At 34.9% G+C, this 15,041-nt stretch overlaps 1 protein-coding gene across 1 annotated transcript in view; it reads left to right on the top strand.

The window, feature by feature from the left end:
- Positions 1 to 15,041, top strand: part of LOC144974902 (uncharacterized) — a 251,977-nt gene that overhangs the window by 220,192 nt on the left and 16,744 nt on the right. The window lies entirely within an intron of this gene.

Here is a 15,041-nt window from a genome sequence, read left to right as displayed (position 1 = left end):
TGTCCATTACAACAATTAGCCCCAAATGAATTGGGTTATCAGACCTGCAAATATTGCACGTCGCCCTAACCCTAACCTGATAACAGGAACTACAGAGACTCATTTTTTGGCGGGGCAGCAAACTGAACCAACTACTGGTTGGTTTTCCCCGTCAATCATACAACATAGCAACTTGTCAGTGAAATTTAAATTAAGGGGATATAACTGAGTGAAATTGAAAAGAGATTATTCAGTTATTGCATTTTGTCCCTTGGTGGCAGTTTAAATAGAACAGGCAAAGCCAAGGAATTTACCCAATGGAAACCGTACGGTGCTCTGGGAATCGCGTTACTATAGTAAACAAGCGCTGATCCGCCGTTCATGAAAACAAGTTGCCGCTCGCTCGTTTAACTCAAAATTATTCAAAACGATCTCTCTAAAATGATATAAATGTGACTTCTTAAGGTTTTCTTCACGGTCAAAACCACACAACATTCTATTAATGATTACGTCCGAGGCAAAAGGAATATTGACAGGTCGACCGAGAGTTGAACTCGTGAGGCGACAAACATCAATGCGAAGTGTAGCGAGAGTCAAGCTATTGTTTGTCTTGTCCTGTTCTATATAGAGAAAGGGATAAATAGTATAGCCTCGTGTGTGAGTGGTTGCGTGTCGTAGTCTAGTTTTTAAATTGTTTCTGTTGTTTATGTGTGTAGTGATGACTCTCTCACACTCAATTTCAATGCCGAAAGAGGAATTCCCGCACACAAGAAAGGGGAATTGGGGTGGTATTTGGCATACATATTGTATAAGTATCTAGTTCTAAATAGATAACTGATTAGAATTATATTATGATATATAAACACAATGCCAAATACAATTCCGAAGTTTCCTTATTTCAAATGCAATAAAGCTCCAAAACCTAATGGTAGTGATTATAGTACTGGTGTTAGTGAGGTGATGTGGTGTTGGTGGTGGTTGTAGTTGTAGTAGTAGTGGTAATGGTAATGATATGGTGGTGGTGGTGGTTGTAGTAGTAGTGGTCGTGATGATGATGTGGTGGTGGTGTTTGTAGTAGTAGTGGTAATGATGCGGCTATGTGGTCGAGTAGTATGACACTCGCTTTCGGATCGGAAGGTCCTGGGTTCGAACCTCGCGCTCGGCGCATAGTTGAGTCCTTGGAAAAGGCTCTTTACTCACATTCTCTCACCGTACTCAGGTGTAAAATGAGTACCTGGCCGTTAACAGAGTTGTCTTTGTCCGAAAAATTGTAATATCGCCTAACAGGCGTCATGTCCCGTCTTACATGTTAAAGGTTGACCAGGGACCCCTTGTAAAGCGCTTTGAGCAAATTGAGTAGATATTGCACTATATAAAGCTCAATTTAAAAAAAAAAAAATTCAATGATGATGATATGGTGGTGGTGGTTGCAGTAGTAGTAGTGGTAGTGATGATAATGTGGTGGTGGTTGTAGTTGTAGTAGTAGTGATAGTGATGATGATGTGGTAGTGGTTGTAGTAGTAGTGGTAGTGATGATGATGTGGTTGTGGTGGTTGTAGTAGTAGTTGTAATGGTGATGATATGGTGGTAGTGGTGGTTGCAGTAGTAGTGGTAGTGATGACGATGTGGTTATGGTGGTTGTAGTAGTAGTGGTAATGGTAATGATATGGTGGTAGTGGTGGTTGTAGTAGTAGTGGTAATGGTAATGATATGGTGGTGGTTGTAGTAGTAGTGGTGGTGATGACGATGTGGTTGTGGTGGTTGTAGTAGTAGTGGTAGTGATGATTATGTGCTGGTGGTGATGCAGTAGTGGTAGTGATAATGATGTGGTGCTGGTGGTTGTGGTAGTAGTGGTAGTGATGCTTTTGTGGTGGTGGTTGTAGTAGTTGAGGTAGTGATGATGTGGTGGTGGTTGTAGTAGTAGTGGTGGTGGTGGTTGTGGTAGTAGTGGTAATGATGATGATATGGTGGTGGTGGTTGCAGTAGTAGTGGTAGTGATGACGATGTGGTTGTGGTGATTGTAGTAGTAGTGGTAGTGATGGTGATGTGCTGGTGGTGGTGTAGTAGTAGTGGTAGTGATAATGATGTGGGGCTGGTGGTTGTAGTAGTAGTGTTAGTGATGATATTGTGGTGGTGGTTGTAGTAGTAGATGATGTGGTGGTTGGAAAACACATTACAGGTTATTATAATACATGATTACACACATTCATTAACTTCATTTTTTGACAGCTTCATTGTGCCATAAATATACGTAACAGTTCTGAAACATTTTATTGTGGATTTTGATATTGTTTGTTGTTTTTCTTGTGTCGTTATGTTGACATAGAGACCGAATGAATGGTAATGACTACATTCTCAGCCAACAATAAAATGGCGCTGAATGCTTTCATTGGTGGACACTTTTTAGGCTTCGTATGTATTCTCATTCGTTTAATTCTATGGTCAAAGCGCAAATAATGGTTATTGAGCAATTATTAGTGGAGAACAGCTCACTGGTCAAACGAGAATAATAAAAAGACAACACGAAGTCAAAATTATCACAGAAATCACTTATAATCTGAATGAAACTATTCTGAAATCGCCGATTACTCAAAGATACTGTCTTTAATAATCTTTTAAAAAGGGGATTGCCACAGAAGTTGAAGAAAGCTTTAAGGCGAACGAAAAATAATGCCTTAGTTTGATAATAATTGTTGCATGTGAAGTAAATGAATATCAAAATTATTAATCTTCTATTTGTGGAATTATATGCATAATAATAACAATAACAATAATAATTTTCGTGAATGGATCACATAAATTCAACCGCCCCATAGAAAAACAAGAATATCATATTGAGCGCTCTAGTACAACAATGTTATTATGGAAAAAAAATCATGTACGTAGAAAGCTTTTCAATAGATCCTACTGCCACTGCCATAGCTTTGTCCTAAAAAAAGAGATAAGAAGAACAGAGAAGTGCCAGATTGAGTCTTTTTTTTTTTAATTGAGCTTTTATATAGTGCAATATCCACTAAATGTGCTCAAAGCGCTTTACAAGGGGTCCCTGTCCAACAGCAACGTTTAACATTAAGGACAAGACATGACGCCTGTTAGGCGATATTATTTTTTCGGATTGAGACAACCCTGTTAACGGCCAGGTACTCATTTTACACATGAGTACGGTGAGAGAATGTGAGTAAAGAGCCTTTTCCAAGGACTCAACTATGTGCCGAGCGAGGCTCGAACCCAGGACCTTCCGATCCGAAAGCGAGTGTCATACCACAAGACCACATAGCCGCAAATATGACAACAATTGGCATCGATTGCAGAGGCTCTTTCACTTAACCAGGCGGAAGGTACCTGTTGTCTTCTGGTACCACTCAACTCTTTACATGTCTTGTTATAATTACTATCAGTGCCTGGTCCAATTACTTTGGTGAATGTATATATCTGTCCCCATTTATAAATGGAAGAGAGTCGAGTATATTAAAAGTACATAACAGTGTTTTGATCTCATTGCAATGATTGTTGCTATTACAACAATTGTCATCACACAACAGCAGCAGCAACAACAACAACAAAAACTATGGCCAAAGCCTCATGCCAAATTTCAAAAGCCTAACTGGTTGCGACAACGACGACGATGATGATGATGATTATGATGTCGATGAAGATGATAATGAGGAGGGGGATGGTGGTGGTGGCAATGGTGGTGTTGGTGATGGTGGCGATGGTGGTCATGATAACGGCGACCACAAAAAGTGTGATCTTAAAATGATTTTCTAATTCGCAGAAATGTATTCAGTGGTCAAAAAAAAAATTATCAAAAGTGCCTGCTTCATTGCACGCCAGTCATTTCCAAACGTCGTTCAACCTAAGTGCATGTTCAGTGTTCGAACTTTTTGGACAGTGCCAAAATGTACTGAACACAGTGTAATACATACTACAACACGTTTGATGTCAATGATGTTTATACATTTAATTTTCAACGTTTTGTTTATCCCTTCTTACTATCGGTTGATGCATTGGTGACCTCTTTCCGTTTAATTTCACTACTGAGGTTATCACAATCAAAACATGTTCCAGTATTCCACCATTTTTATAAAATATTATCTATTCCCAACTGGCAAAATTTTTTGGGCGCATGTAAAAACCGCTCTGGGGTATCTCACTCACTTTGTAAGAAAGTCGAGCAATTTTGAGATAGTTTGGTGACCCGACAGATTTTTATGGTTTAGCCACAAAGTTGTTTCCTTGGATAAGACGATTTACATGCGTTCTCTACACAAGTTGTGAAAACTAATCTGGCTATGGATGATCTCGGTACTGTAAGATTGCAGATACAAAATCAACGCCTTTTAGGCGACTTGTTCTGAATGAAAGGGAATTTTGGTTATGTATGGCCTACTTTGGGATTAACTGAAGCATTATTGAATGCATTGAGAGAGATGAATCCGCATAAATATTCTCTGTAAATGCTCATGTTTATTTAATCTCAAAGTTCACACAATCAACCATAAAGTCATCGTCTCACGTGACACTTCAATTGTCGGTGGTCAGTTGATTGTCACTCTTCCACGCCAAAGTCTAACCTGGTAGTATGTGCAACAAATCTGGTGAATATTCATCATGTTGAGAAATAGTAATGTGATTACTTTAATCATTTGACCAAATTGTGATCAGTCCTGATACAGATCAAGTTAGATATTACCTGATTTGCATAAAAAGTTAATGGACCTTGCAATGTGACAACCTGGTTAATAAAAAAAAAATAATTTGTGAAGTCACAATATGATGATTGCTGCTAGACTAGAAGTGAATGTTATGGTCTTAAGAATAGATGGTGCAGACTGTGCTTTGGGCATTCTTTTTTGCAAATTTTCCGTAGTTATCGAGTGAAGTATATTCCCGTACATTCCATTAAGGCTACGAGCAGGGTCATTTCTTCACGAGGACACGATGGGTCGCTTTCGTAATTCAAGATTGCTTCAAGTGACTTACACAAAGCAACTTACTGCCAAACATATTATACGATTGTTTTTGTCACTACTCTGAGGATTTTGGTTTTTTAACATATTATTGAAATCACGGATCCCGTCAAGCTTTCTCAGTGCTTCAAGCTTGTGACATAAATAGGTTAAGAATGAGCACGGGAAGCAAACATTTCAATGTACTTTACTGGTTTAGCTTATGCACAATAATATTATCATAATACTTCATGCTATTTTTCATGTGAATGACTTCAAGAATCTTCGATTTCACATTTGAAACAAGCTCCAGCTAAGCAGGAAGAACATGGTAATAGGGCCACCATTTTTACTGCGTATATTCATTTCAATAGGGCAATTTTCAAATAAAACCTGTCCTTTATAATTATACTTCCTGCTCTTGTTCTTTTTCTTGTTGCTGTTCTTGATTTTGCTCTAGTTCATCTTGTAGCATGTCTGAATCGAGGGTTCGTAATCGCCTTTCTTCTGCGCGTTTCACACGGAGTAACTGACGAGTGGCACGTGAGAACCAAATTTGTGTTTTGTGTCTAGATTCTCTAATCATTGCTTCTTCATCATCTGCTTCTGTTGAAAACTCGGGCGTAACAGTAAATTGAAACTTATTCATTTCATCTTCAAAGTCCTCATGTCCATGTAAGATTTGTTGAGGTCCGCCTATTTCACTTTTTTCAATAGCTTGTGATGGTTTTGTTGTGACCCGCTTGGGTCGTCGGGTAATACACGCCCAACAATTCCTGTATCCCCTGAAGGCTATTTGTCTATACGAAGAACTGACGATAATGTATATTGTTGCATCGAAACTGTTGTTACATAGTAGTAAAAAAGTCGCCACGGCGTTTATAACGAATCTCAAGCTGTATTTTTCATCGCAGTGGAGATCACTTTCAGTCTTGTAGTACAGGTAATACAAACTGTATGATATTGAGCTTAGAAAGAAGAGGAAAGATGAAGAAAGAACCATTTGACTTAAAGGAGAATATAATTTACTTGTTGATTGTGCGCTTCTTATTTTTTTTAATTCCGACGTTTTGCGAAAAATTATTAGAGAGCAGGCAACACATACAAATAGTGCCAGAAAATAATCAAATGTGAAATAGAGCCAATCAAAGTCATTTATAACGCAAACAGTTCTTCCTAGGAATCGGCAGTAAGTTAAATTTGGCTCAAAAGCACTGCGTATGTTACTTAAAAGACTGATACCAAATGCTACAAACAATAAAATCCAAACATTTTTTTGCTTGCTTCGGAATTCCATCAGCTTAAGTGGGAAAACAATCATGTTCATTCGAAGAACAGCAACTATGGCAAGCATCCAATTAATGAAAGCGACTCCAGAACGCATTAAAAACCATAGAAGCCGACACGACATTGTTGTGATAAAAAAGCCCATTTCAAAAGGATACGAGTAAAAAAGAAAAACGTAAGTTGTAAAAACTGCTATATATACGATGTTTCCGATGTAGACAACTCTAAATAGTCGAGTTATAAGTTTACCTCTAAACTGCTTTCTATTGAATACGTAAATACACGTTCCATTGTTTATAATGCATAATATGAATATGATAAAGACAAGGAAAGCTTTAGCAGTCCTCAAACGTCTTATGCCATGCGTGCTTTTTTCCAGATAAGCCTCTGAACAGGTTGTATTTTCAGGAATAAAACAAATGTCTTGTCCAAATGTTTCTAACATGGTCTACAATCAGTCAAGCAGAATGCATTGAAATTGTAAGTCAAAAATAAACGAGAGATGCACCGGATATACTTTTTTACCGACCCATCTTTATATCAAGATGTCTGTGTGGTAGAGTAAATATTTGGTAAAAAGGAAATCAAGAACATAATAATCCTTATTCAATAGAAGTGCGATATTGTGAAACGCCACAAAATGTTCACCGTCTCTTTGTTGGAAATCTGAAAAGATGTGTGGCAGACAAATCAGACCAAAAAATACCTACCTATAAGTATACGTTCAGCCGGCCTCGATTGGGATCGAACCTCAGACCTTGTTTTTGCTTTGTCTGGCTCTGTTTTGTTCAAGCTTTTTCAAACGTTTATCTCACACCAGTGCCAGCCCCCTAATTGTCGTCTATTAGTTGAAAATTTGTACCATAAATGAAAATTGAGAATTTATTTAGAATGAATCCCTGATCATACCACCTTAAAGTATATTGTCGTATTCAAAATGTGAATACATTACCATTTTGCTAAATTACATAATAAAGATTTATGGATTACAGAACAATTGGAAATTGTTTTGCTAGTAATAATTAAAATTAGGAAATAATGGAGTTGCTAAATTTTGTCTATGAAATCTAAAACAGTTGAATCCCTCAATGCAGGATGAGTGAATGAGTTTTTGTTTAAAATTCGTGTAGCATAATATAGCATGAGTCAGATTTACTCCCTTTATCTCTATCTCCATAATATAAAGCTTGATACTTCACTCGAATGTGAATGTGCCTCGTACTTCTGGAAATGGCATTTGGTTTCGTATGACTTGCTGGGAAAATGACTCGAGCATTGTGAAGTGAATTGAGCATGATTGTTTTTAAAAGTTACTTTTAAAATATCTTGCTCTTAAAACATCAAAGTAATGGTAGCTATAGGCCGTCTTATAGGCAACAAAGTGCTTTTGTGCGACAACGTATGTCAAAGAAAAAGCGTATTTCCGAGACTGAAATACAGAGACAGGAAACTAAGAGGGTGGCAAGAGTTTTGACAGCAGGCTACACTTGTCTAGAACAGGCTATGCCAAGTCGGTAAACATCATCTTCCTCATATGTTTATTTGTAAGCTAACTTCAATTTGCCACGGGTTTTCGCAACTTCTAACTTTAGTTGGCTGATTGCGTTTCATTAAATTCTCTGTAGGGAATGAGATTAGCGGAAGAGTAGCGTCCCTTGATTGGACATCACCGGCGGAGCCGGCGGAGAAGTTATTTGTAAACAAACCAACTACAAGCCAAGCGCTGCAAATATAAAATTTATTATTCATATTTCTGTACAAAAATGCATATCATAATCAACGTAGATCTTTTCTTTAGTTTTCTCCATTATGAAATGTTAACAAAATATGATGTAGACTACAAATTAAAAATAAAAGATGAAAATAATACAATACGATGAGACAACCCTTCCTAAACTTACTGAACTTCCCGCTAATAATTGGTACTAGTAATGGCGATAGCGTCTGTCGGTTGTCAAGACGCGACTTCCAACAAAGGGGCGCTACTCTTAAATCTGTTTTGAAATCTCATTCCCTATAACAGACTTTGAAGACCAAAGATCATGCAGACCATGAATAATCAAATGCTAGGTTTACCGACTTGACATTAATAAATATGCACTGAGGTCTCAACTTTCTTTTCTCGATATTATCATTTTAGTCTCGGTTATCGCCATGCCTCTTCTGACATGAAACCCACCATCTACCGTGGTAAAGTTTTTGTAACGAAAATAGAAAGACATAAATTTAAAAATTAAGAAAGAAATCTAAACTGAGCAAAATTCAAGCCACTGGTGTATCTAAAGTTATGTTGGATAGCGCTGCAAAATATGTCATGTGTTTGCTTATTACATCATTCCATAACAACAGGCAGCTCTCAGTCATATTATAGCAAGCCATGCAATGGGTCAGGATCAATGCCCTCTATACTCTATATTGTTATGGTCAGGATACTGAATTAGTCACACTCCTGTGTTAATAGGCTTCAACAATCGTGACGTCACTTTCCTCGGAATGACGCATAGTAACTAAGTAACTGGTTCTAAACTATCGGAACAATGGCAGACGCTCTCATGAAATACTTCTCCGATGACCATAAACGTGTATCCAGATGAGAAAAGCATTATAAATCTGATCATGTTTTGACGTTTTTACATTCTGATTAGCACATGTCATGTAAAAAAGTTATAGCCAGCATGAAGAATAAAAAGTATCGATTTTCTTTGTTTAGAACCAAGCTGCTCGTTGCTGGGCGGGCGTGACATCAGACTATTGAATCCTATTGTTTTTGTGTATAAATAGATTAGTCCAATGGTAATCCATGCTGTTGTAACATTTCATTGCAATGTATCGCATGAAGTCGATGAGTACTTATCTGCAAGTCTGATGACCAAATTGTTATGGTCTCGTTGTTGTAATGGAAATATTCTCATACAACGCACAATATAGAGCAGTAAAGTTAGGTGCCCCAAACGTAAACAAAGGTCGAGAAGCACGTGGCAAACCACATGTTCCTGTCTTGACAGCTCACGTTCCAATGTAAATAATAGAAAAAAATAACCTTTAAAATTTGGCTGTTAGGTGGCAAAAGAAACACATATTCATAAATACTCGATCATGCATCAAATAATGTCTAGATATGGATATTTTATGGAACAAAAGGTAAAATTTTCTCAAATTTATCAAAAGTTACAGTCTATCTATTTTTAGACCAGAGCAAATTATTGCGCTGGTGTGAACAAAACGAGAATTATTCGGAGCCTGATTTTCATAATAATTTAGCCTTATATTATTATTTCTGCAACTGTTAGATTTTATGTAAACATATTTTCAATACTGAAAGTGTATTGCCTACAACTCAAACTACAAAATTGGGAGACCTATATTGTGCGTAAATTATTCCGGTCCCTAACGGAAATCACTAGCAACTTGTTATTGTTTACGTTTGGGGCACCTAACTTTACTGCTCTATTGTCCATTATACCAATGTTAATTCAGGCCCATAATTGCGTTCGATTATTAGACATGCAAATAATATCACTTTGAAGTGAATACTATTTCCTCACGGAATACGTGTTTCTGTGTTGTTGATGTAGTCTATTTGTGCTTTTTTTTTTTTTTTTTTTTTATTCTCTTTTCCTTTTAAAAAAAAAAAACATTATACGATTCTTAAACTCTTTTAGGAATTCTGGACGTGTTCCCAAACGGCGGATGAGCTTGAGTGTGCGCGTTGGGAACAAAGTTCGAATTCTAAAACGCAAGAGTGTAATAAATCATTAGATTTCGTTATTTCTGAATACAAGACATTTACAAAAATAATTAAATGATGCTTATTTATTTTTTCAATCAACGCTGGATTATCTTAATTTATAATTATTGAAAATTTGATATCATTACACGTTACTATTTAGGATAAGGTGGTAGAATATTGATTTTTTTTCGCCGGAAGGTTACTGGTGGAGCAAATAGGTCAATTGCGAATACGTTTTTTTATTTATTGACATGGAATACCACGGTGTGCTGCAATTGTATAAGCAAAGAGCCGCCCAGCCGTAAATTGCCAGATGCATTTGAGTTTATTGGGTTTGTGATAAAGTAATGTTGAAATGGATAAAAGAAATTCCCTTTTTCATAATTATATATAATATAAGAGGGTATATTTGTTGTTGTTTTGTTTTATTTGTATTGGGGTTTTTTTCTGTTTTTTGTTGTTGTTTTTTGGGGGGTTGGTTATTCTAGGGGGTTTTTTTCTTATATTTTGGGGTTTTTTTTGTTTTTTTTGTTTGTTGTTTTTGTTTTTGTACGTTTGTTTGTTTATCTTTTTGGGTTTTTTGGGGTTTTTTTTTTTTTTTTTGGTTTTTGGTTTTTGGTTTTTTTGTTGTTGGTTTTTTTTTTTTTTTGGGGGGGGGGGGGGGGATTTGGGGTTTGTTTTTGTTTTTTGTTTGTTTCTTTTGTTGTTGTTTTTTGTTTTGTTTTGGGGGGGGGTTGTTTTGTATTTTATATAAAATATCAAGTTGCTGCACTATAGCACCATTCAATTGAATAGGTCGAATACAATAAGTATTGATATAAATGCACATAAGTACACGTTGGCTTTGATAAATTATATAAAAAGTCAAAATCTAACACAAAACACTTTTTAAGTTCTTCTTCCAAAAGTCTGATTTGAATTAAGATATAAGTTTATTTAGCCAGAAATAAATGCTTTTACTTTAATCATTATTCATTCACATACTTTAAAATCAGATTGTTCGCTCAACAGGAATAATGCACCAAGATTGCCGGCTTTGTATATATAACAAATACATTCATTTTGTAAATGTTTCATGTATTCAAAACGTGGATAGAGAACGATGACAATAAATCTACCTGTTGAGAAAATGAAATGATATCTTTTTTAACATAAAAAACAAACAAACAAAATATGAAAACAAAATAAACTCAATGCTTAAGAAACTGACGTTTTATAATTTCCACTATCATGTGCTGTTTCAATTCCTTTCTATATTAAAAAATAAATACAGACTGTCATGGTCTGATGAGCTCGCAAGAGCTAACTCGACTACATTTATAAAATATATATGTGACAAATAAGGCCCCACAGAATTTCCTATAGTTACTTAAAAAACAAAAACAAATGACGAGTAGTTTAAGATGATATGAATAAAAGAATGAAATGAGTTTTCTTATCAATGAATAGTGATCACAGCTACAAATGAATAAATATGGTTACATAACTTTTGTGATCGTGATGAGATTTTGAAAATGATTTGTGTTCGGATCCATGACACTTCCAAACTGAGAGTAGTTACAGGTGTTTCCGACAGGCCCAGGTTTGAAAAATTCTTGACCGTAAGGTAGTTTGATGGCAAAAGAAGCTCCTCATCTTGATGGCAAAAATAAAAAAAATAATAATGAAGCGCCCCACACAGTAAGATATAAATCTCATAAATATAAGTAATACGAAGGAAAACGATATTACGGCCTTCAAGGCGTAAGAATACGAAAGAAATGAGTAATGGATATTAAATCAATCAGCTTTTATAATAAGTGGCGAAGTGGCCTAAGTGACAAGGTTGAAAGAAAAGTATCCAATAATTTGAAATGAATTCAAAGAGAATGTTATTACAGGAATGATAATCTAATATTAGATCGTAAAGTTTTTCTAAGCCTATCGAAATATATACTAGAGTGAGGTGAACTCCGTTCTAATGTTTGTATAACTAAATAAAAATTTAGAAAATTGAAGGTGAATCAATGTTATGTGACACAGTAGTCCCGAAAGCTTTGTTGGTCGAGCACTCGCTTCACAGGCAAAGGAGCAGTGATCGACACCGTGATTTTTTTCCCGACCCCCTTCACGTCCCTGTCCACCCAGCAATGATCGTGGCGGAAAGTACTTCGCGATAGACTAGCGTCCTATCCAAAGTATATCAAGCAATTGCCATTTTCCGTTTAGCGTTATATAAACCGGGATAAATTCCAGCTCAATTGACCTTATGGCTTCAAAGGACTCCAAAATAAAAAGTTGTACAGATTTAAACATGGCCATCATATTGAGGTGGATAGTTTACGTGCCTTATCAATGGCATCATATTCAACCTTGACAAATTGATTACAATGTCTTTTCTATAATGCTAAGGACTAGACAACCTTTATGCCGTGAAAAATGAAACAGACGTCATCTTTTAACAAACATGAAAATGTTCTGGTACTTTCTTTACTGATTTTATAACGATGAACACAGAACCTGTCCGATGACGTGTCATAAAAGGTGTTCCAATTCTGATTTGCTTCTTAATTAAATGGAAGGGACAATCAACGAGTGTCAATGTCATTTCGGAAATATGGCATTTTTTTTCTGATTTCTTAAAAACCGTGTTCATTTCAAATTTATTCTTGAAGTAAAAAGCTCAACAAAAACTTTTTTTTAAAATCCAAACATAATAGATATGTGATATTTGGTTTTAAATTTTGATAGCGGTGTAAATTGAGCGGAAAGATAGTTGACGATTTATTTAAATATTTGCAGGCTAGAAATTAATCATTTCAGTAAGAGCTCTTCTGATTTCTAAAAAGCTGGTTCTAGCAACAACACAAATGTCTTCTTTTGGAAGGTGTCAGATCATAAAAGTTTGTTTCATTGATTTCAGTTGATAGATTATTATTAATGTTGTTTCATTCCGAGTGGCCAATTCTTCACTAAATATTTTAGAAGAGCGATAAACACCATGGCATTATCTTCAAATACAGAAGGGTCGATAAATTCAGACGATCACGACTCGCCATCACCAACGAAACGTTTTTACACAAGATATCAACGGAGTTGTTCATTTCCTCCTTTCACATCCAAGAGATCCAGGCGATATAGACGTCAATCTCGATGGTCGTTTGGAAAAGCAAACGAATTCAAAAGTCATTTCATGCACTTTTCTCCAGATATCTCAAAAATAAAGGTATGTGTAAGAGTAGTTAACAACGAGCAAGGTTTATCAGTTGTTTTTGTTTGTTTTATTTTATTTTTTCTTTAAATCATTTTCTTCAATTTACTGTTATGTTCTCTCCCTGTCAATTTTCAAGAAAATAAATGGATGTGAACCAACGAATAGAATCAACAAAGTGTCAAGATTAGGTCGCAAATATAAACTAGATAATTAAATTATATGCGTATGTATTTACCTCCTGTTACTCAATAGGGTACCAATCGTTATTCGCAGCAGTACTGAAAAAGTAGATATTCATTTCAGTTATTTGCAGTAATAATGCAAATGCGGGTTCTTTCTATATTTGCAGTAGTAGCCTCCGAGCCAAGAACTTTGTTGTATAGAGGATTGGGCGCAAAATATAAATACACTACATTATTATTATTATTATTATTATTATTATTATTATTATTATTATTATTTTTATTATTATTATTATTATTATTATTATTATTATTATTATCATTATTATTATTATCATTATTATTATTATTTATTATTATTATTATTATTATTATTATTATTATTATTATTATTATTATTAATTGTTTTTTTATTATTACTATCGAGCCTCTTACTATTATTATTTTGCGTTTCGTTGACGACGATGTGTCTGTTGTTGTGTAGTGATGGTGGTGTTGATGTGGTGGTTGTGATTGTAGTGGTGGTGGTGGTGGTGATGTAATAGTGGTAGTGATGATGACTATAAGGGTGATGATGGTGTAATGTGGTGGCGATTGCTGTAGTTTTGATAACGATGTGATAGATGTGGTAGTGGTAGTAATGATGATGATAACTTCTCTTATTTGCAGGAGCACTGATTAGGAGTCATGAGCAAATGCGAGTGTGGTGTGTGTGTGGGTGTGTGTGTGTGTGTGTGTGTGTGTGTGTGTTAGAGAGAGAGAGAGATTCCTGGAACTTTATAAAATATATTTAACGTACTGTAAATAATACAATAAACGGGAATGGAACTGTTCTCATTAAAATAATCTGACAGAATAAGCTGATTGATTTCAAGATGTGAACGAATGAACAAGTCGGAGAGGTGGGGACTGGGAAATTTTCATGGATTGGATTGGGGTAACAAAAACAAAGCAAAACACGATCTTGTCAATAAGTTTCAGACTTAAAGGAAAAGTTGAAACGTTCAAAATTTAAATTCTAAGTCACATAAAATGTTTCACTCATCCCTCCTTTTCTTTCCTTCTCAAACTATCACATTCTCATTCAACTTCAAGCCATTCGACAACACGCCATTTTGAACAGAAAATACAGTGTTGTGTTCAGTGAGTGGACAAAGATTTATTTTCAGAGACGGGAGAGCGCATCTACTCCTGCGAATAGTGATTCCACCGTGAAATCACTATTCGTAGTACTACTGCGAGTAAACACTTCGGAAGTAATAACGTAATGTAGTAGATCCTATTCCCTGAACAGTGAACAGTTCGAATGAAAATAGGCGGATCCACGGAATCGGCGACCTTCATCACTCAGGCTGCCCACATGAGCAAATTTGTAAATAATAATATTAATAATAATAATAATAATGGTAATAATAATAATAATAATAATAATAATAATAGTAATAATAATAATAATAATATAATAATAATAATAATAATAATAATAATAATAATAATAATAATAATAATAATAATAATGATAAATAATATAATAATAATAATAATAATAATAATAATAATAATAATAATAATAATAATAATAATAATAATATAATAATAATAATAATAATTAATAATAATAATGATAATAATAATAATATAATAATAATAATAATAATAATAATAATAATAATAATAATAATAATAATAATAATAATAATAATAATAATAATATAATAATA

This window comes from Berghia stephanieae, chromosome 6 (genome assembly GCF_034508935.2).
Source record: "Berghia stephanieae isolate SIO BIC M18660-M18661 chromosome 6, UCSD_Bste_1.3, whole genome shotgun sequence".
Lineage (NCBI taxonomy): Eukaryota > Metazoa > Mollusca > Gastropoda > Nudibranchia > Aeolidiidae > Berghia > Berghia stephanieae.
The sequence above is the reverse complement of the archived record's forward strand: the minus strand, read 5'-3'. Positions and strand labels throughout refer to the sequence as shown.